General features: G+C 36.8%; 1 pseudogene; it reads left to right on the forward strand.

The window, feature by feature from the left end:
• Positions 1-13120, forward strand: part of LOC149152997 (ABC transporter F family member 4 pseudogene) — a 39429-nt pseudogene extending 26309 nt beyond the window's left edge.
• Positions 13121-21479: the final 8359 nt, after the last annotated feature.

A 21479-nucleotide genomic window follows, 5' to 3' on the forward strand; every position in this document is an offset into this window, starting at 1 on the left:
CCTATGTTGTATATGCTATAAACACTAAGCATATGTGAGAGTACACTCTTGCATCGGAAAGCATGCTACATATCCATGACTGCCAGTGCTTGTAACAGTACATTCTTACATCCGAATGCATGCTACATATCTATGAGTGTCATAAATATCCATGGACTTTTCGGCAACTCGAACACTCTACTTCCTACATATCTATGAGTGTCATAAATATCCATGGACTTTTCGGCAACTCGAACACTACTTCCTACCAGCTCCACTCTTAATGTAATTAATGTAGATATTGGAGAGCCACCTAGGAGGCTTGGGAAAGAGCTAACCAACCATATATTGGGTATTTAATGCCAAAATAGGAGCACGCAAGTTAACGCGATAACACGGGAGCGGGCAATTTTGGCATTAAATAATATTTGCCCGCTCCCGTGTTATCGGGCTAACTTGCATGCTCCTATTTCGGCATTAAATACCCAATATATAGCTGGTTAGCTCTTTCCGCTTAGCATCACGTACCTCATCATTAGACATTCACTTAATGTATTCAATGCTTCATTTCGAATTCAACTTTTCGCTAGAAATTTAAATTTATATAACTGCTCAATGAATGTTTTTCGTAGCTTTGGCATTCAATGGGAAGATACTTGCGCGGTGAGCGCCATTGTTGTTTTAGCAACTTGCTAGAATCCCCAAACAGACACCAACTTTTAGGCATCGTCGTTTTCATTTTACAAGTCAAGGTTTTTCTTTGGAGTTTTAGAGGACAGAGGAATCTGTTTTGAACAGCTCAGATTGTATGACTATTCTTTGGTTTGGCTTTTACACCGAGATTCGAATCAAGAACTTTAATTTGTGGAGAAATGAAATCTAATTTTCAAAGTCTTTATCTTCGCTGTTGTACGACGAGGATCCCAGGTTGGGTAGTCTTTGATCTCTTTCAATCGTGTGGAATGGATCCCTGTGGACGTGAAATAACCAGAGGTTGTCGACTGCGCGGGCTTTTCCATTGCCGAGTACAACAAGCTAAAGGTGTGTATTGATTTTATGAATATGTAAATCCACATTAGTTGCTTTCTTTTATTCATCTACAATAAAATAAATGGGTATTTCACCTGTTCGTTAGATAGGCGAGATAATCCTTCAAGATGTGGTGGAGGTGACAGGATAACACAGGGAAGTATTATCGTGTGATTTTAAGGTGCAAGTGTGGTGATTGTATAATTTATTTTCCAGCCATGGTCAAATCCTCCTACGAAAGTTTGATCTATTTCAATCCTTTTATTCTGGAGAACAGCAAGAAACAAGGTACTATGATATGATCTCATATTTTTAACAAAGTAATGAATTGAAGCATAAGCCCAGACAGTTGATTCCTTCAGCAATGGGCTTTTCACACGTTTCTCTTAATGGCCGTTCCGTCGATGTCATCATTGCGTTTCAGGTAATTGATGATGTGAAAGACTAAGGGCATGGGAACTAAGGTTGAAGAATAATGCGTTAAAATGCATTCAACTAAGGTTGAAGTGCAACCCAACATTGATGGTTATTAAGATCACTTAATTATTACACGGTAAGGTGTTTCCCTATGAAATGAACTCCCCTTTTCTGTCATAATTTTAACCGTCAGATTTATTGTTAGACAATTCAACAATGATCTATTGTCCAATTTAATTAAAAAATATTAAAAAAAATTAACATAAAATTAGTTAATTAAAAAATTATTTAATTCTCTTTTTTATTAGCCTACCCAACCTGTTACCCTACTCAGCCCATCCGTCGTGCGTGCACGGATAGCCGCCTTTGCTGCAGAGGGGGGCGGGGCTGAATACCTTTGCTGCAGAATGATGAGGAGGGTTGCCGAGGGCAGGTGAATGCCTTCCTCTTTGCTGTCAGAGAAGGAGGAGGGTCATGTTTTCTGCAAGGGAGCACCAGAAGGAGGATTAGTCAGTTGACAACTTTTAGATGCTACTCTAACATCCAGATGAGATGAGAAATGAGAAATGAGAACAGTGACCCAAATTGTATATCATAACCTAATAACTACCACCATAACCAGATTGACATAAAAAGGATGCTACTTGATGCCATGTATCATCTATGATTGGATAGTGATTGAATAAATGTCCATTCTCTCCTGGGTGCCATGATAGAACCCACTCCTTTTCGTTTTTCTCATTCTTATCTTTAGCAGGCTTGGTCTTATTCTCGGAAGGATAATAATTGCATTTTGTTACCATTTTCAATGTCCAAAATAGCCAACCCTTTCATGCCTTTCACGCTCACTGCTCTATAAGCAGAACAAACCATTCCCTCTCTCATTGGAGAATGACTGGTCCGCCGTGAAATAAATGCCTATTGCTTGAATATATCCAAAATAGAGATGAATAAGAGCTCCAAAATATGAAAGAAAAACATCTCCCCTAAACCCACATCTCCTTGGTTGCCCTTGGATGCTCCATTGTAGTCTGAAGCTAGAGAGTTGCATTCTCAAAGAAAGGAGAGCCATTCGTTTAAATACTATACCTATGTGCCCACATATCCTGGCATGTATTCATGTATTCGAATCCAAATATAAATTCAAAGCAATAGTGCATTTAGGTATATCATGAACTCTTTCAAAAAATCTCATGAATTCAGCAGCAATTCTAGAGGCTATACCATCTCAATATTATTTGAGATGAGAGTGTGGAAGAGCTTCTTCGGTCATGAAATCTGTTTCTAATCTGTAGGTTTTCAAATTGTATTTTAAAACTCTCATCTATACTCTCTCTATCAGACATCCATAGTTGTAGACTCGAGACCATTGAAAGAACAAGCTTGAATATATACTAGATTGAGACTTCTTTGAGATGTATGTATCAATGCTGGTGTACATAAATTTTATTTTCATTCGGTCATGAAATCGTTTTCTAATCTATAGGTTTTTAAATTGTAGTTTAAAACTCTAATAAAGAACAAGCTTGAATATATATTAGATTGAGACTTCTTTGAGATGTATGTATCAATGTTGCTGACAATAAAAAACAAAGTTTCCTTAATGAGGTCAAATTTTATCTCACCTATAGAATGAAACTTCTCAACCATCAAGTTATACGTTGAGAATTTGCAAGAACGAGCCCTTCCCTCTCTTGTCAGAGAATCACTGGTCCACCTTGAAATAAACGCCTCTTGCTTGAATATATATTAGATTAAGACTTCTTTGAGATGTATGTAGGAGAAGTCTCCCTATCAAAATTTGCCCAAGATACTAGGAGAATAGATTGTCATAGGTACTTCAAAAGTCACTACTAGAGAGAGTCCAATGAGTGACTTTGACTTTTAAAAATGTTCTATTACTTCCATATTGTCAAAAGTATGAATCATAGTGTGAATTTTAATGGGTGTTTTGTCAATTGTATTTTAAAACTCTGATCTCTACTTTGTTAGCCACTTTGTTCCCTGAACATCGAACATGAGAGGGAATAACAACGAGAATTTGAGAGATTAGGGAAGCAATTTAGAAAAATTTCTAGGCACCAGCTATGGGAAATTTGAATAGGAGAGGAACCACATAATAGTTTGTGAAGCATTGTGACCACCAATTAGGAATCCCCTTGAGGGCATTTAAGAGGAGCTTGCATTAAGCCAAACTCTAAATCCCTTGCAGCGATTCTGGAAACATATCCCACATGAACAAATTCAACATGATATGCCATGTAGGGTGGTGGGTTAGATCTCCAATAAAATCCTTTAATGATTGACATAAGGGGCATGCTAGAGGGCCATGTCTGGTCACCACCTCACTTCACTGCGTTGGCACCCTGATTGGGGGAGAAGAATCATGTTGAGGCAGACCAGAGAATATTCTTTGAGATGAGAGTATAGAAGAGCTTCTTAGGTGCAATTAATTATGGAGGATTGCAATTTGTAGCCTTCATTGGTGAGTCTGTCAAGAGTAGTTTCCAAGACATATATAGAAATATTTCCAAGGAACTTGGCTTAGAAAACCCTGCAGTGATTTTGGAGACATCTCCCACATGAACAAATTCAACATGATATGCCATGTAGGGTGGTCGGTTAGATCTCCAATACAATCCTTTAATGGTTGACATGAGGGGCATGCTAGAGGGCCATGTATGATCACCACCTCACTTCATTGTGGTGGCACCCTGATCGGGGGAGAAGAATCATGTTGAGCCAGACCAGAGCAATATTCTTTGAGACGAGAATTTGGAAGAGCTTCTTAGGTGCAATTAATTATGGAGGAACAGAGTTTCCTTAATGAGGTCAAATTTTATCTCACCTATAGAAGGAAAATGCTCCACCATCAAGTTATACATTGAGAATTTGCTAGAAAAATTCATAGTAGCCAAAGTAAATAACGAAGGAGTAGTTTTTAAACCTATATAGGATATTATTTTGAGACTTATTTGAGATGTATGTATCAATGTTATTGACAGTAAAAAACAGAGTTTCCTTAATGAGGTCAAATTTTATTGAACAATGCAACAATAAGATAATTGTTGAGAATAATTTTAGTAAGCTAATTGTTGGCCATACTTTCTGTAATTTTCTAACCACTGAGTTGGCTGGAGAGATATGGAATATATTACCATTGGGGATGCAATCATTAATAGCAACTTGAGAAATCCATGACACAATAGAGGACCAAAACCCTTGCAGTGATTCTGGAGACATCTCCCACATGAACAAATTCAACATGATATGCCATGTAGGGTGGTGGGTTAGATCTCCAATACAATATTTTAATGACTGACATGAGGGGCATGCTAGAGGGCCATGTCTGGTCACCACCTCACTTCACTGCGCTGGCACCCTGATTGGGGGAGAAGAATCATGTGAGGCAAACCAGAGAAATATTCTTTGAGATGAGAGTCTAGAAGAGCTTCTTAGGTGAAATTAATTATGGAGGATTGCAATTTGTAGCCTTCGTTGGTGAGTCTATCAGGAGTAGTTTCCAAAACATATATAGAAAGCTTTCCAAGGACCTTGGCTGAGAAAACCCTTGCAGCAATTCTGGAGACATCTCCCACATGAACAAATTCAACATGATATGCCATGTAGGGTGGTCGGTTAGATCTCCAATACAATCCTTTAATGATCGACATGAGGGGCATGCTAGAGCGCCATTTCTGGTCACCACCTCACTTCACTGCGTTGGCACCCTGATTGGGGGAGAAGAATCATGTTGAGCCAGACCAGAGCAATATTCTTTGAGATGAGAGTCTAGAAGAGCTTCTTAGGTGAAATTAATTATGGAGGATTGCAATTTGTAGCCTTCATTGGTGAGTCTGTCAGGAGTAGTTTCCAAAACATATATAGAAATTTTTCCAAGGAACTTGGCTGAGAAAACCCTTGCAACGATTCTGGAGACATCTCCCACATGAACAAATTCAACATGATATGCCATGTAGGGTGGTCAGTTAGATCTCCAATATAATCCTTTATTGATTGACATGAGGGGCATGCTAGAGCGCCATTTCTAGTCACCACCTCACTTCACTGCGTTGGCACCCTGATTGGGGGAGAAGAATCATGTTGAGCTAGACCAGAGCAATAGCCTTTGAGATGAGAGTCTTGAAGATCTTCTTAGGTGCAATTAATTATGGAGGATTGCAATTTGTAGCCTTCATTGGTGAGTTTATTAGCGACATTGTTCTATGAACATCAAAGATGACAGGGAATAACAACAAGAATTTGAGAGATTAGAGAAGCAATTTAGAAAAATTTCCAGGCACCAAATATGGGAAATTTGAATGGGAGAGGAACCACTGACTTTGACTTTTAAAAATGTTCTATTACTTCCATATTGTCAAAATCATGAATCATGGTGTGAATTTTAATGGGTGTTTTGTCAATTGTATTTTAAGGATATGTACTCTGTACTGAAGGGAAATATTTCATGCGAGTGTGGAATAGAAGCCATCATTCTAACTTAACCCATCGATTCTGAAGCTAGAGATTTTCATTCTCAAAGAAAGGAGATCCATTGGTTTAAATACTATACCTATGTGCCCACATATCCTAGCATGTATTCTTGTATGCGAATCCAAATACAAATTCAAAGCAATAGGGCATTTAGGTATATCATAAACTCTTTTAAATAATCTGATGAATTCAACAACAATTTTGGAGTTCTATACCATCTGGTAACCACATATTCGGTCATGAAATCGGTTTCTAATCTGTAGGTTTTTAAATTGTATTTTAAAAATCTGATATGTACTCTCTCTATCAGACATCCATAGTTGTAGACTCGAGACCATTAAAAGAACAAGCATGAATATTTATTAGATTGAGACTTCTTTGAGATGTATGTATCAATGTTGGTGTACACAAATTTTATTTTTCATTCAGTCATGAAATCTGTTTCTAATCTATAGGTTTTTAAATTGTATTTTAAAACTCTGATATATGTATGATTATTGTTGATAGTAAAAGAACAAAGTTTCCTTAATGAGGTCAAATTTTATCTCACCTATAGAAGGAAAATGCTCCACCATCAAGTTATACATTGAGAATTTGCAAGAACGAGCCCTTCCCTCTCTCATCGAAGAATGACTAGTCCGCCCTGAAATAAATGCCTCTTTCTTGAATATATATTAGATTGAGACTTCTTTGAGATGTATGTAGGAGAAGCCTCCCCATCAAAATTTCCCAATATACTAGGAGAATAGATTGTTATAGTTACTTCAAAAGTCACTACTAGAGAGAGTCCAATGAGTGACTTTGACTTTAAAAAATGTTCTATTACTTCCGTATTGTCAAAAGCATGAGTCATGGTGTGAATTGTAATGGGTGTTTTGTCAGTTGTATTTTAAAATCCTAATCTGTACTTTGTCATCCACTTTGTTCCCTGAACATTGAACATGAGAGGGAATAACAACGAGAATTTGAGAGATTAGGGAAGCAATTTAGAAAATTTTCCATGCACCAACTATGGGAAATTTGAATGGGAGAGGAACCAAAAAATAGTTTGTGAAGCATCGTGACCACAAATTCAGAATCCCCTTGAGGGAATATTTAAGATAAGAGCTTGCATTAAGTCAAATACCAAAACCCTTGTATCGATTTTGGAGACATATCCTACATGAAAAAATTCAACATGATATGCCATGTAGGGTGGTGGGTTAGATATCCAATAAAATCCTTTAATGATTGACATGAGGGGCATGCTAGAGGGCCATGTCTCGTCACCACCTCACTTCACTGTGTTGGCACCTTGATTGGGGGAGAAGAATCATGTTGAGGCAGAACTGAGCAATATTTTTGAAATGAGAGTCTCAAAAAGTTTCGTAGTTGCAATTAATTATGGAGGATTGCAATGTGTAGCCTTCATTGGTGATTTTGTTAGGAGTAGTTTCCAAAACATATATAGAAAGCTTTCCAAGGAACTTGGCTCAGAAAACCCTTGCAACGATTCTGGAGACATCTCCCACATGAACAAATTCAACATGATATGCCATGTAGGGTGGTTAGTCAAATCTCCAATACAATCCTTTAATGATTGCCAATAGGGGCATGCTAGAGGGCCATGTCTCATCACCACCTCACTTCGCTGCGTTGGCACCCTGATTGTGGGAGAAGAATCACGTTGAGCCAGACTAGAGCAATATTATTTGAGATGAGAGTCTGGAAGAGCTTCTTAGGTGCAATTAATTATGGAGGAACATAGTTTCCTTAATGAGGTCAAATTTTATCTCACCTACAGAAGGAAAATGATCCACCATCAAGTTATACATTGAGAATTTGCAAGAAAAAATCATGGTGGTCAAAGGAAATAACCAAGTAGTTTCCAAAACTATAGAGAATATTATATTGAGACTTCTTTGAGATGTATGTATCAATGTTGTTGACAGTAAAAAAACAGAGTTTCCTTAATGAGGTCAGGTTTTATTGAATTCTGCAACAATAAGATAATTGTTGGGAATACTTTCTATTAGCTAATTATTGGACATACTTTCTGTAGTTTTCTAACCACTGAGTTTCCTAGAGAGATATGGAATATATTACCGTTGAGGATGCAGCCATTAATAGTAACTCGAGGAATCCATGACAGAATAGAGGACAATCTCAAAACTTCCTTGACAACCTACCAGGAAAGTAAATGAAATGTCTTAATTCTTGCCCAATGCAGAGCCACCAAATGTCATTCAATAGGATTCAAATGATTTAATCATATACATCAACAAAATGTGTTAATTGTTACAGAGCCACTAGATGTCATAAAATAGCATTCATATGGTCTGATCATATACATATAATCCTAATGAGCATCTCTTTAGATTTTAAAAAGAATTCCCATGAGGGTCTTTTATTAATTTTGGGATTCTATTTAGTTCTATTATATTGGATAATTAAAATAATGTTTTTGAGTCTAATCACACATTTTGACCTTGATCTTTTTACACTCTTAAAAAAAATTCTTATTTAATGGTAAAATATTCTTCACTTTTCACTATTAAATTCATTTTAGGATTTGAATTTTTTTATTTCTTTAGAACTAAAGCATGATTTGAATGTGTTTTTTATGCTTTTTAGGAAAATGGAATAGACTTGGAATTCAGACCCAAGTCCTCACCATAATCTTTTTGGTCTCAGAAACAATGATGCCAGTGAATGTTGCTAGTGTAATCTTGTGTTTAGAAGTTCTTTGCAGTACTTTATAATATTTTTATCTGTCCTTTTAACATAGTTGTCATATGAATTGCAACACTGTTATTATAGGTCCCTTTAATATAGTTGCCATAGGAATGGCAACATTGTTAATATATTTTCTTCACAGTGATTGGTTTGGGAAGTTGAGAAGACTCAAGACTGAAACTTGAAAAAAAACCTTAAAATAATGTACAAAAACATGTTCACATATACAACAACAACTACATGGATAATGGATAACATGTGGCATGACATTAACTATAACTCATTATCATCCATCCTTGCTTTCAACAATATCCATTCACATGTTCCTATTCTTCCATACACTACTATTATTTACAAAATATCCATATTCAAAATACACATAACTAATACTTTCGACTATAACTCATTAACATCCATCCTTGCTTTCAACAATGTCCATTCACATGTCGTTATTCTTCTACACACTACTATTATTTACAAAATATCCTTATTCAAAATACACATAACTAACAATTTCAATTGTAAATCATTATCATCCACCTTTGCTTTCAACAATGTCCATTCGCATGTCATTATTCTTCCACACTCTATGCTTTACGGTGTTTCCTTTGCAACATTAGGTGCAAATGCTAGTATATACTTTCTAGTGAACAAATAATAAGTCGCACAGTTGGATTATGGTTTCAAATATATTGAGATACTTATCGTTATATGTACAAGTTTTATACTAATGAAATATATATTTACTATTCTCATTTTAAGACATGTTAATATAGTTGTCTTCAACTATAAACTTATAATTATATTGTTTGTGTTCATGAAATTAAGTAGCAACATTTTTAACAACATCAATTATAATAGATTATTTGCAATGAAATTGTTTTCTTAACTAACAACATTTTTAACAACTTCAATTATTATAAATTATTTGCAATGAGATGGTTATCGATTTCAAATTTATTAATGAAAATAATAATTTTTTCTTATTAAAGGTTATTATAAATTAAAAATAAATGATTTTTGTGAAATTATTTAATTAAAATATATGTTTGGAGTTTTAAAAAACTATTTGTGTGTATTTGAATGTTTTACGATAAAAAATGTTACTATTTTGTTGAGTTTTTTTTTTTGTTCATGATGTTATTTAATTTTTAAAAAATTGTTATATATATATATAGATATTCCTCTTTTAGTATACAAAATTAGAGGAATGGCCAACTCTAACTCTAGATGGCTATGAGGTTATGTTAAATACTAGACTATTTGGACAACAAATTTTTCTATTCTTTAGTGTTGTATTTGTTTAATAGTTGTGTGCAGCAACCGCCATTGATATTTTGAGAGCATAACATAGTAGAAGAGAACGTATAGTCCATAGTGTCAAAAGAAACTCCATAATGAGTGTCCCTCTTTCTTTGTATATGGATTTCCATAATTGAAAAAAAAATGTGAAATTATTTAAACAAATTTTGTGCAATAATTTAATTAAAATATATGTTACGAGCTTCAAAACATTATGTATATATATGTTTCCAAGTTTTTTAAAACATTTCTTTTACCATATTAAATTGATACATAATGTTGTTATTTTGTGGAGGTATTTTATTTTATTTATTTTATTGATCGATATCATTTAATTTTAAAAATTTGTTATTTATTTTACTAATTTTTTGGTAAAATGTTAGAGGAATTGATTTGTGAGGTCTATTTTAGTGGTATATCTCACTTTGGAAAACTAGAATTTGGAATCTTTTGGGGTCATTTTAAAGCATTAATAGTAATTATGTTGCCATGCCTTATGAACCACCAAGGGATGATTGTATACCATGTCTTTCCCTATTGATGACATATGTTGCTTAGCCATGTATGTATGTGTCAAGAAGATTCTACAATGTCCAGAACCTTATTACTAATTGAGGGTTGAGGATGTAAAAACCTTAACCTTAGATGACTATCAAGCTATGTTAAATACCACACCTCTTGGAGGAGAAATTTTTCTAGTATTTAACATTGTATTTGTTTCACAATTGAGTATGTTTAGGAGCATCACAAGGAAATATTTTGCAGCAACTATATAATCAACAATGTCAAAAGAAACTCCATAATGAGTGCCCCTTTCTTTGTATATTCATTTCCATAATTGTTGAAAAGAGAGCATAGCATAGGGCTAACCTTATAGCTAAATTTTCTCTCAAATTAAGCTTCTTGAAATATATCTTATAAATAAATATAGATGACATGTTATTTTTCTCATTTCTTTCATTTAATTTCAAGTATTTAATAAACTCAAATAATAAACTAATAATAATTAATCTATAATTAGAAAAATATTGTCAGATTTCAAATTTCAAAATACTGTAATATAATAAATGATTTGAAGTGAATACTCAATAATTTATAAATCAATATTGATGAATAAAATCATATTATTGGAGTTTCTATAAATTGAGCACCATCAAAATGTTAGCAAGGTAGTTGGAAAAGTCATCATTGTAAATTCACAATCTTTTCTCATATTTATGTCGATCAATGTCAAATGTTTATTTTTATTTGATTTGTTTTAGTTGTTTGGAGTAAATTGGTTGATTGTATGTTCAAGAAGATTCTACAATGTCCAAAACCTTGTTATTAATTGAGAGTTGAGGATGTAACAACTTTAACTCTAGATGGTTATCACACTATGTTAAATGTTATGCCTCTTGAGGGAGAATTTTTTTGTTATGAATCTAATTCATAACAATTAGATAAAATAAAATAAATATTAATATTAAATAATTAAATATTATTTAGGTTAAATAGTCATTAAATTAAGTGAAAATACATGTCTAAAAGACATGCCCATTCACGAAAGGTAGGTCGCCAGTTGAAGTATAAAAGCAGGGTCCTCATTGTACATTCAAATCATCTTATATAATATACATTTTTATATAATAATAAATAATTATTTTAAATACCTGTGTGTAGTTTTAACAATTAAGCCTACAAGCTATCAGATCTTCATACTTCAGCATAGTTTTTATGCTACAGTGGTATCAGAGCCATGTCACACGATATAATCATGCGAGCCTTTGAATGTAGTTCGCCACACAATGTGCCATTACGTTCACATCTTGATTACGCTCAACATTATAATGAAATTCAAGAAGCATTTCAGCATTTAAAAAAATTAATTGCAGAAGTTAAAGCATGCCCAGACGAAAATGTGAAAGAAGAAGAATTCAATCAAAATGTTGATAGTGCTGAATATGACAATGATATAAATAAAGTTGATGATATGAATATGGAAAATTTTGAAGAAGGGGTTATGTCAAATATAGATTATGATCCTAAAAACAAAGATCCACATGAATATGATGATGATAGCAACCATAAACATAAAAAGAGAGTCACTCCGTTTCAATCCTTTTGGGATGGTAAAGAGGATGATGAAGACGAAGACTCTGAATTTGACGAGGCCACCAAGGCTAGTAGAGGTAGTGATTTCAAAGATAGTAAGCTTGAAGTTTCTATTACCGGTAAGGAATTGAAGAAGCGTGAAAAGAAGGATCAATTAGCTGCCCATGTTGTGGAGATTGCGAGGCATGAGGCAATGAAAGATGACAGGGATGCATTCACTGTTGTTATAGGTAGCCGAAGTGCCGTTCTTGATGGAAATGATACAGTCGACGCCAATTTCAAAGACATTAAAATTGATTGCTTTTCCGTTGCGGCCCGAGGTAAGGAGCTTTTGAAGAATGCCTCAGTGAAAATTTCTCATGGAAAGCATTATGGGCTTGTTAGTCCAAATGGTAAGGGGAAGTCTACTTTTTTGAAACTTTTAGCATGGAGAAAGATACATGTACCCAAAAATATTGATGTTTTGTTAGTCGAACAGGAGGTTGTGGGCGATGATAGAACTGCATTAGAAGCTGTTGTCGCAGCAAATGAGGAATTAGTAAAATTCCGACAAGAGGCTCAACATTTGCAAGATCTGTCTCTGGAAGATGGAGCGGATGACGAGATAGACAATGGTGAAAAGCTTGCTGAGGTTTATGACAAATTGCAAGAGATTGGATCCGATGCAGCAGAGGCACAGGCCTCGAAGATCTTGGCTGGTTTGGGGTTCATGAAATCTATGCAGGTCCGCCCCACAAAATCTTTTAGTGGAGGTTGGCATATGAGGATTTCCTTGGCAAGAGATTTGTTTGTTCAGCTGAACCTTCTGTTATTAGTTGAACCCACTAACCATCTGGATCTCAGAGCTGTTCTATGGCTAGAAGAATATTTGGGTAGGTGGAAGAAAATACTTGTTGTTGTGTCGCATGATCGTGATTTCTTGAACTCTGTTTGCACTGATATCATTCATCTCCATGATGAGAAACTTCACTTCTACAGAGGTAATTTTGATGCTTCCGAGAGTGGATATGAGCAGAAACGCAAGGAGTCCAACAAGAAGTTTGAGGCATATCAGAAGCAGCTAAAAGCTGCTAAACGTATTGGAAATTGAGCCCGACGCAGGAGATAGGGACATTCATGGGTTGAGAAAATTACATCGCAACCCATTCGTCCTTCCGAACCAACCAATATCCCACAGTCTCCTGGATGTCCCGTATCAGGAACCAATGCTCCCAACCCTCCGAAAACTTATACCCCTATTGTCGTTGCTGGATCCAGAAAGGAAAACGAGCCCGACGCAGGCGAAAACGACATTCTGCCACCCGAAAACGAGTCCGTGCTGCCCGATCACAAGTTCAGACAGGCGATCGCAGCATGGCGGCGCGTCTACAAGCTAATGCCTCCGTTCTCCTTCATCTCAAGGCCCGCAGACATAGAAGCCGCAGTTGATGCCTTATTAGATCACCAACAACATCAATTGAGTGATCGAAAATTATTACGATTTCTCCGTGAACTGAGCTCTGTAATTGAAGGCAAACCTGCAAAAATTAACTCGAGAGAGGGTTTTTTATTGTTTAATAAGCTAATAGTAGGATGCCACGTCGAACGATCTCTAATTCGGTTAAGTAGGTGTGATATTCCGTGGGCATGTTGGCTACTGCCGACAACTTCAACAATGAGCTCGACCTCGGCGTTTACCTACAGCAAACCCTAGCAATTCTTGACAGAGACTGTGCCAGAAATGATGATGCAGATTTTCAACTAGGCTTGGTAAACTTAATATATTCGATAATGGCATCCAAGGAGAAAATAATTAATCACAGAGGTTTGTCTTCTTACATTCTAAGGCTCGACCACAGTCACATTAGCAAAAGAAAAATCTATTTCGACAAACTGTTCTTTATAATCATGCAGCTCTGGGGCACAGAGGGTTCATTTGAGCATCCCATCAAACGCCATGTCCCCAGGTTGAAAGACACGACGTTGAGTATACCGCTCAATAAAGACGTTTAGTTAATATACTGTGTATATAGTAAATTAAGGATATGGGAAAAAGGATTATATAAGGGATTTTCAATAAAGCGAGGAATGTGCATTCCACCGTGGAGGAAGTTTCGTTACATGCAATTCAAATGGGTGGGTCCTTATCAGAGGACAACCAAACCAGCTCCAGTTGATTCGAGGACTGAGCAGGGCACCTGCAATCGGCACTGTGGTTTATTTCATTTGCCCTTATTTGTCATTTCGCTGACGGCCACGGGATAGGATGCCAGCGTCATCCACCATATAGAGAAGGGCGATCACAATGCCACTGACAAAAATCTGTCGGCAAAATCAAAATATACAAAGCACTGTATTGTTGGCAAAGAATCTCGTGATTTTTTTTGAGGAGAGGGAGAAACATAGAGTTGTGAAAAAGATTTCAGCGTTGGCGACAGCCTTGGCAGACACTGGGCTGACAACCTCGTCCTCTGTTTCGAATAGGACCTGTGACTTCCTCTTTGGAAATATCCGTGTAATTTTTAAATAATTTTTATCAAAAAAGAAAAACATAATTATTATATTAAAAAAAAATTGAAGTTATATAAAAAAAAAATAGAGTTAGAAAAAAAAAAGACCATAAAAAATAAAAAATAAAAATAGAAATAGTCTTCGTCGGCAAAAATAGACTTGTAAAAAAAAAAATCAGTATTAAAAATAAATAAATAAATAAATTCAAGGTAATATTATTGATGAGTTACATGATGAAACGATGCCCAGATTATATGCCAAGAAGACAACCACCACAAAGACAATTGCCAGCAATATAGCTTTGAGGACAAAGCTTCTGAAGGAAGAGGCTATGTTATGAATCTAATTCATAACAATTAAATAAAATAAAATAAATATTAATATTAAATAATTAAATATTATTTAGGTTAAATAGTTATTAAATTAAGTGAAAAGGCATGTCTAAAAGACATGCCCATTCACAAAAGGTCCCTGTTGAGGTATAAAATCAGGGTCCTCATTGTACATTCAAATCATCTTATATCATATACATTTTTATATAATAATAAATAATTATTTTAAATACTTGTGTGTATTTTTAACAATTAAGCCTACAAGCTATCATATCTTCATACTTCAACATAGTTTTTATGCTACATTTTTCCATTTTGTGTTTGTTTCACACTTGCGTACGACAACTAGTAGTGATATTTTGACAGCATAACATGGAAATGTTTAGTATCAACATGTTGACAGAATGGAATGTATCACCAACAGAGGGGATCTCCCCAGTGTAGAATCCCAATCAGACTCTACACCCTTTGGTCTAGGAGTCTCATACGATATGTAGGCACGGTTGCCATCTCATTGGCTAAGGTTCACCTTGGACATAGAAAGTGTCACTTAAGAGCGAATGAACGGAACTTCAACAAATGAAAGTAAATCAATTATGAACACCCAATAGAATAGATTTCATGAATATAAACAACATAAATTCAAAGCATGAATCATAAGAAAAACATTGTTAGCAAGACTTCAAATTAGATGCCAGAGCTCATAGGAACTTTCAATTCATTAGCCTGTGAATATCCACGACATGATTATACAACATCTCCATCAAATCCATAAGTGGAAATAAAAAAGTAATTCTTGCATTCACTAGAAGATATTAAGTTCTCAAAACCATATACACCAAAATGAGTCCAAAGCTAAAAGTCCTTTACAATGTGTCATGAGGGTATATTTATAGAAAAGGGTGACTCTTGGTCTACCTATGACTCTTGAACTACCTCATGACCTTTCATATTCCTATGAGACTCTACTATATTGTAGTCTTTATCTTACTATGCACAAAAATGGTTCTATTCTAATAATTTAACAATAGATAATTATGAAACATTCACATGTAATTCTTGCACAAGGTATGTATATAGATGTGTATTCAGTGGCTACTTCAACCACCTTTTGTTGTTCTTCCCGTATCTTTGAAGACACTCTAAGGCATATGGTATTAAAGTGTTCTTCTTGACCTTAACTCGATTTGATAAAGTCACCAGCTTGGTGTATATCTTCATTGGATCTACCACTTACTGAGTAATTGTATATTTTGTCACTTGCAAATTCTCCATGGTAGAGGCTTGTTTGAGAGGATTGAGAAATGCCTGGATTTCTTGGAGAACTTCTTCTCGATTCCTCACTTCCCCGGCTGCTCCGATAGAAGGGACTTTGTGTACCTCAACCACCGATTCTAATCCACTGAGAAAAAGTTTATACGAAGCCAGATTTTAGTCCACATCCTTTGCTAATGTTCCCCATGATTGGATCTTGATATGAATTTGGACTTTGTCATTTTTTGCAGCTATCCAATCTTTCATAGGGAGAGTTGTTGGTGCATTTGGATATTTGGCAACCCACGTGCATACGTTTTTGATAGCTACAGTGACTTGTTTGAGCATGGTTGTCGTCTCTTGGTCTCATCTTGTATGACTGGAAAGGGTGATACCATTTGATGAAACTTTAACATCTCTTCGTAGATTAAAGGCATGGATTCCTTTGAAGTTGCTACCTCTTCTTCAATGGATGCTAGTAACTCTTTTGTACTGGAGTGTTAGAAAATTATATATTACGGAGCAATGGAACACATAAAATATTGCAGAAATATAAACACAGAAAAACGCATAAAACAAGAGAGAAACAGATATACGTGGTTCACCCAGTTTGGGCTAAATCCACAGAGAAACAAATAGTCCTTTTATTATATTATCTAACAAACTGAAGAGATACAACCTACAGCAGATCCGCTGTAACACCCTCTTCGCTCTCAATCTCCTCTCTCTTCCTCACTCAGAATACAAATATATATAGATGCAATACAATTCCCTCATATATAGTAAGGGGTTACCTTCTAGGGCAAAAACCCCTAAATTAAACATAACTTCTATCGTCAGATCATCCGCTTAATGAATGGCCCAGATTGACTAGAAATTACTAGACTTTTACAAGGCAAATTTACATCTATTTGTAGCTTTGGGGGCGCTGCCCTCGAACCCTCGTCGGGGACCACTGGCCCCCGGACCCCCCAGCCAGGGGGGGATTTACCCCCCCAGACCCGCGGGGGGGTAACAAGTCCCCCCTGCACCCCCCCACACGGAGGGGTGTACAGTCTTCCTGGGGTATACATCCAGCTGAAACCTTTGAATATATAAGATAATCAAGCTCCACACCCAACATGGAGTGGGCTAGACATAGAGACGTGTTATCTTATTCTACCCTCCTTCTATCCTCTTATTATTCCACGTTCTTTGCTCAAAAGCATAGAGCTTTCCCTGAAGTTCTGCAATCTATTTATTGTTGGGATGGGGTCTCTTGGGTCAATTTTGGGGTTAAGATAACCCAAGTTTTGATGTAATTTTTGTAAATGATGTAAAGTCTCTGTGGTTTGTGGATGTAGATAATGTAGATTGCCAAGGGTCAAAAAAGATTTTAGCCCCTTTTGTATGTAAAGTTTTAGTTGGCTTTGAGACCCACCCATGTTCAGCGGACCATGGGATTGTATGTAAAAGGCTATAAATAGGTGTGTCTTAGAAAGTATAAGGAGAATGATGTCTATGGGTAAGAACAGATGGAGTCTTAGAGTGATAGCATAGAAAATTGGGTTAGATTGGAGAGAAAGGCTCTACAATTGAGTGTGCAGAGGCCTAGGTAGAGTCTGTAGCTGAGTGCGTTTAAATTGGGTCAGATTGGAGAGAAAGGCTCTACAATTGAGTGTGCAGAGGCCTAGGTAGAGTCCACAGCTGAGTGCGTGGACCCCTGCAGCTGAGTGCGCAGGGTAGTTTTGAGTTTGTGAACCTAAACTAAAGATCAATAACAAAGATTATTGAAGAATTCCTATGTATATCTGTTTATTTTTGTTTACTTATGTTTACAATATATGATGTGGATGGATAATGTGTTTATGAAATATTGGTCTAATGATGCATGATTCAATTGAATAAGTCTTAATAAATGTATGTAATGCATGTTAAGTACTTTCGCAAAGACCGGGATAAAATCTGTTATATTTATTAAATACTTGAAGTAGATCTGCATGAGCTCTGATCTAGGGTTTTTTCTAGTGCATAGAAGTGGATGAATAGACTGTTAAGGGTCCACAAAGACTGATCGTGGACCTTCACAAAGGTTCAAAGGTTGTTTTAATAGAGTGCAGTATCGAGCCCTAAGGGCTTATATATTTGCGCGAAGGCAGGTCTAGGACACTAAAATACATCACACTGATCTTTGGATGTGGAAAATTGGTTCCAACATCCCCCTATACTGCTTCAGGTGAGATCACAGCCTGTGCTACACGGGTTGTTGCCGAAGGGGCCAGTAGTGTAGGGTTTTGTTGGTTGGCACAACTAACTCTGAACCTGGGTTAGGACCCTCTAAGCCAACAAATTTTTCCATTGTTGGGACCAATATCTGCTTAAGGAGATGTGTGATGTCGCATCACTGGAATCTGACCAAGAAGGAAATTGAAAAGTGGTTGGATAGAAAGATTCACAAATTCGCGGCGCAGGAAAACAGGAATCTGCGCCTATTAAAGGAACAGTGGTTGGATAAATATTTGTATACGGAAATTCATGAAATTTTCTCCTACACCTTCGCGATCGAATTATACGAGTGGTTAGCTAAGTTGGGAGACAGCTAAGGTAGGTGGAAGCTTGGCATTCCAATAGTTTGGACTCCAGAGCTAGTGTGACGACTCGAAGCTTCTGAAGATAAGATCACGCGGACTGTTGATCACCGGCTCGATCGAATTATAGGAGGATTTGTTACAAAATTTGCAGTTGGTACCTTAGTCAGCTATAACAAAGTGGAGTAGATATTTTTCAAGGGACTGCGAGGTAAGTACTTAAGATCTTTGAATACTTGGATTAATATGTTGTTGTGTGAAAATTGGGTTATGCCATTTCCTTGATATTCAGATTTATGCGAAGTGGATGAATCTCTACAAATCATGAAGGATCAAGATCGGAGTATAGTCCTTTGATTAGACCCCCTGTGAGCGACGAAGAAAGGGTGGAACGAACTCCGCCGTGAAGTGTTGTTTAGTTAATCACTTAGGGGTTTCCTCGAATACATCACCCATCCACTTGACCTCTACCTCCACCTCCGCCACATACACCTTCGACCACACCTCCACCTCCACCACCACCATCCGCCATGGCGAACACAATGAAGCTGCCAATTTTCAAAGGCATAGGGAGTGAGGATACATAACAGTTTTGGTTTGTTGTAGATGTTGTGTGGAAAGTGTAGCAGATTACTGATGACAACATAAAGAAGGCATAGTTGGTTACCACTCTGTAGGATCGTGCACTGACTTGGTATATTAAGTTTTGTTCTGATCAACCTCTTACATCACTAGAAGATACTAAGGTAGCGTTGAACAAGGAGTTTAGCAAGCCTAAGTCTGACTCACATTCAGTAGTTGGATTTAAGGAAATCATAATGAGGGTTGACGAGAGGCCTTTGGAATTAGATCAAAGGTTGAAATATTTGATTCAAGAAGTGAACATGCAGCTCATAGGTAGTCAGCATCGCGAATGGTTTATTGTGTCACTTCTGCCCCATCTGAGAATTGCCTTGTCACAACATAAGATAGGAACTCAGACAGAAGCCCTGGAAATCACGACAAGAGTGCATGCGATGCCCATTCAGGATGCGACATTGGGGGTACAATAGATTCACTCCCAGTTACAGAGCCTCTACTTGGAATTGTAGAGTTTGAACAAAGACAAGGAGACTAAACCATAGGTGCGCGCATAATTTTGATGTCTGAAGTGTAAGATTTAGGAACACGATAAAGACCATTGTCCTGTGTTCACGAATTATATTACAGGAGGGGGACTAATCCCCCTAAAGCCGGAAGCCCCAGCAGGGTCGAGCATGGGGGCTACGCTATGGTGCACTATTTGTCAGGTTGTTGGAAAACATGCAACGGATAATTGTCATTTGCTTCAAAAGTTCGTTCAGACACCACAGCAGTTGTTCTGTGACTTTTGTAAATTTGTGGGCCATGATGAGCGCCACTATTGCAGCTATGAATTGATGATGGAAAGAACGCACATGTACTAAATTCAAGCAGAGACTCGGCCTCCATATCAGGGCGTCGGAGGAGCGTGTGGAGGTTATCAAGGAAGAGGACGAGGCCATGGAGAAGGATGACCTGGTAGAGGTCACGAATAGGTTATTTTCTATAATTTTGGAATGCTATGGCACTATGCGCGGGAGTGTCAGAACCAGACTTGCTCGTCATGTCAATATTATAACCAATTTGACCACACTATAGAATAATTCCTAATGATGATATCTAAGATGTAGGAGAAGAAGACGCAGCCTCAGTAACCTAAACAGAACTTACAAATGATGAGATCTGAGCCCCATGAGGAAGATTAGAATGTGAATAGTGTTGAGGAGTGGAATAATGACTGGCGATGATAAAGGAAAATAGCCTAAAGAGGACGGATGGGTCCGCAAGGCCCCAAAAAAGGAGGTTTGTTTTGATCTGGAGCGTGCTAAGGAATCTTTTATGGAAGTCAAGAAGAGCTTCGCTGAGCCCTCCACCTCAGGAAGCTAGAACAAAGTGAAAGAAACCAGCATGCCTACAAAGGTTGATTCCTCTGTCCTTACCACATTCTTGGAGACCTGCATGAACTGTTGCGTGATAGAAAAGATGTGAAAGGCCTACAGGAGTTAATAAATAGATGTTCCAGCAAAGAGAATTCCCAGATGGACATTGCGTAGTCAGAAAAATGGGTAAACATAAGGTAAGAACAGGGCATGAGATGAGGCTCACCCCATAGATAGGAGAATATGGTTGGTCATATAAACGATTCATCATTGTTGTCATAAATTCTATAGATATGATCAGTCTTGACTTGGAATTTGGAGAGTTCTTGTCACCATGATTTTAGGATATGTTTAGTTGAGATCTGGAAATCTAACATCCATCTAGTGTTGAAGATCTCTTCTTTCTCTGGTAGCTTTTAGAGGATAGCAATGTCTGCAACAGTAAAATAAGTGAAAGCTTCACTCATGTGGCTCCTTATAACCCATCATTATGTATTTTTATTTTTTAGTATCTAGTCAATGGATTTTGCGCATGGGGATACTAGCAGATGCATGGTTACTTTGTTCATCTGGGACCTCTTGATATTAACATATACCTTGAAATCCTCCTAATCTTGGGGAAGTTTTTCTTAGAAAATTAAGAGAATATTTCAAACCATGAGAGCTTGGTGGTCTTGTTAATGTTGCATGTCGTGTCTTGGTAGATTGGTGGTGGCAGTCCTTCAGGAACTTCTTGGATGTTTCTCTCAGCACTTTTGCGAGAAGACTTAACCATTAGAGGCTCCATCTCTCCATAGAAAGATGTTATTTATATATAGTCTAGCTCAATGTCACCTAGCATTTCAAACAAGCAGTCCCAAGATGAG

Source organism: Pinus tabuliformis, chromosome 9 (genome assembly GCF_031772625.1).
Source record: "Pinus tabuliformis cultivar Carrire ecotype Pingquan chromosome 9, CPIR1, whole genome shotgun sequence".
NCBI classification, from domain to species: Eukaryota; Viridiplantae; Streptophyta; class Pinopsida; order Pinales; family Pinaceae; genus Pinus; species Pinus tabuliformis.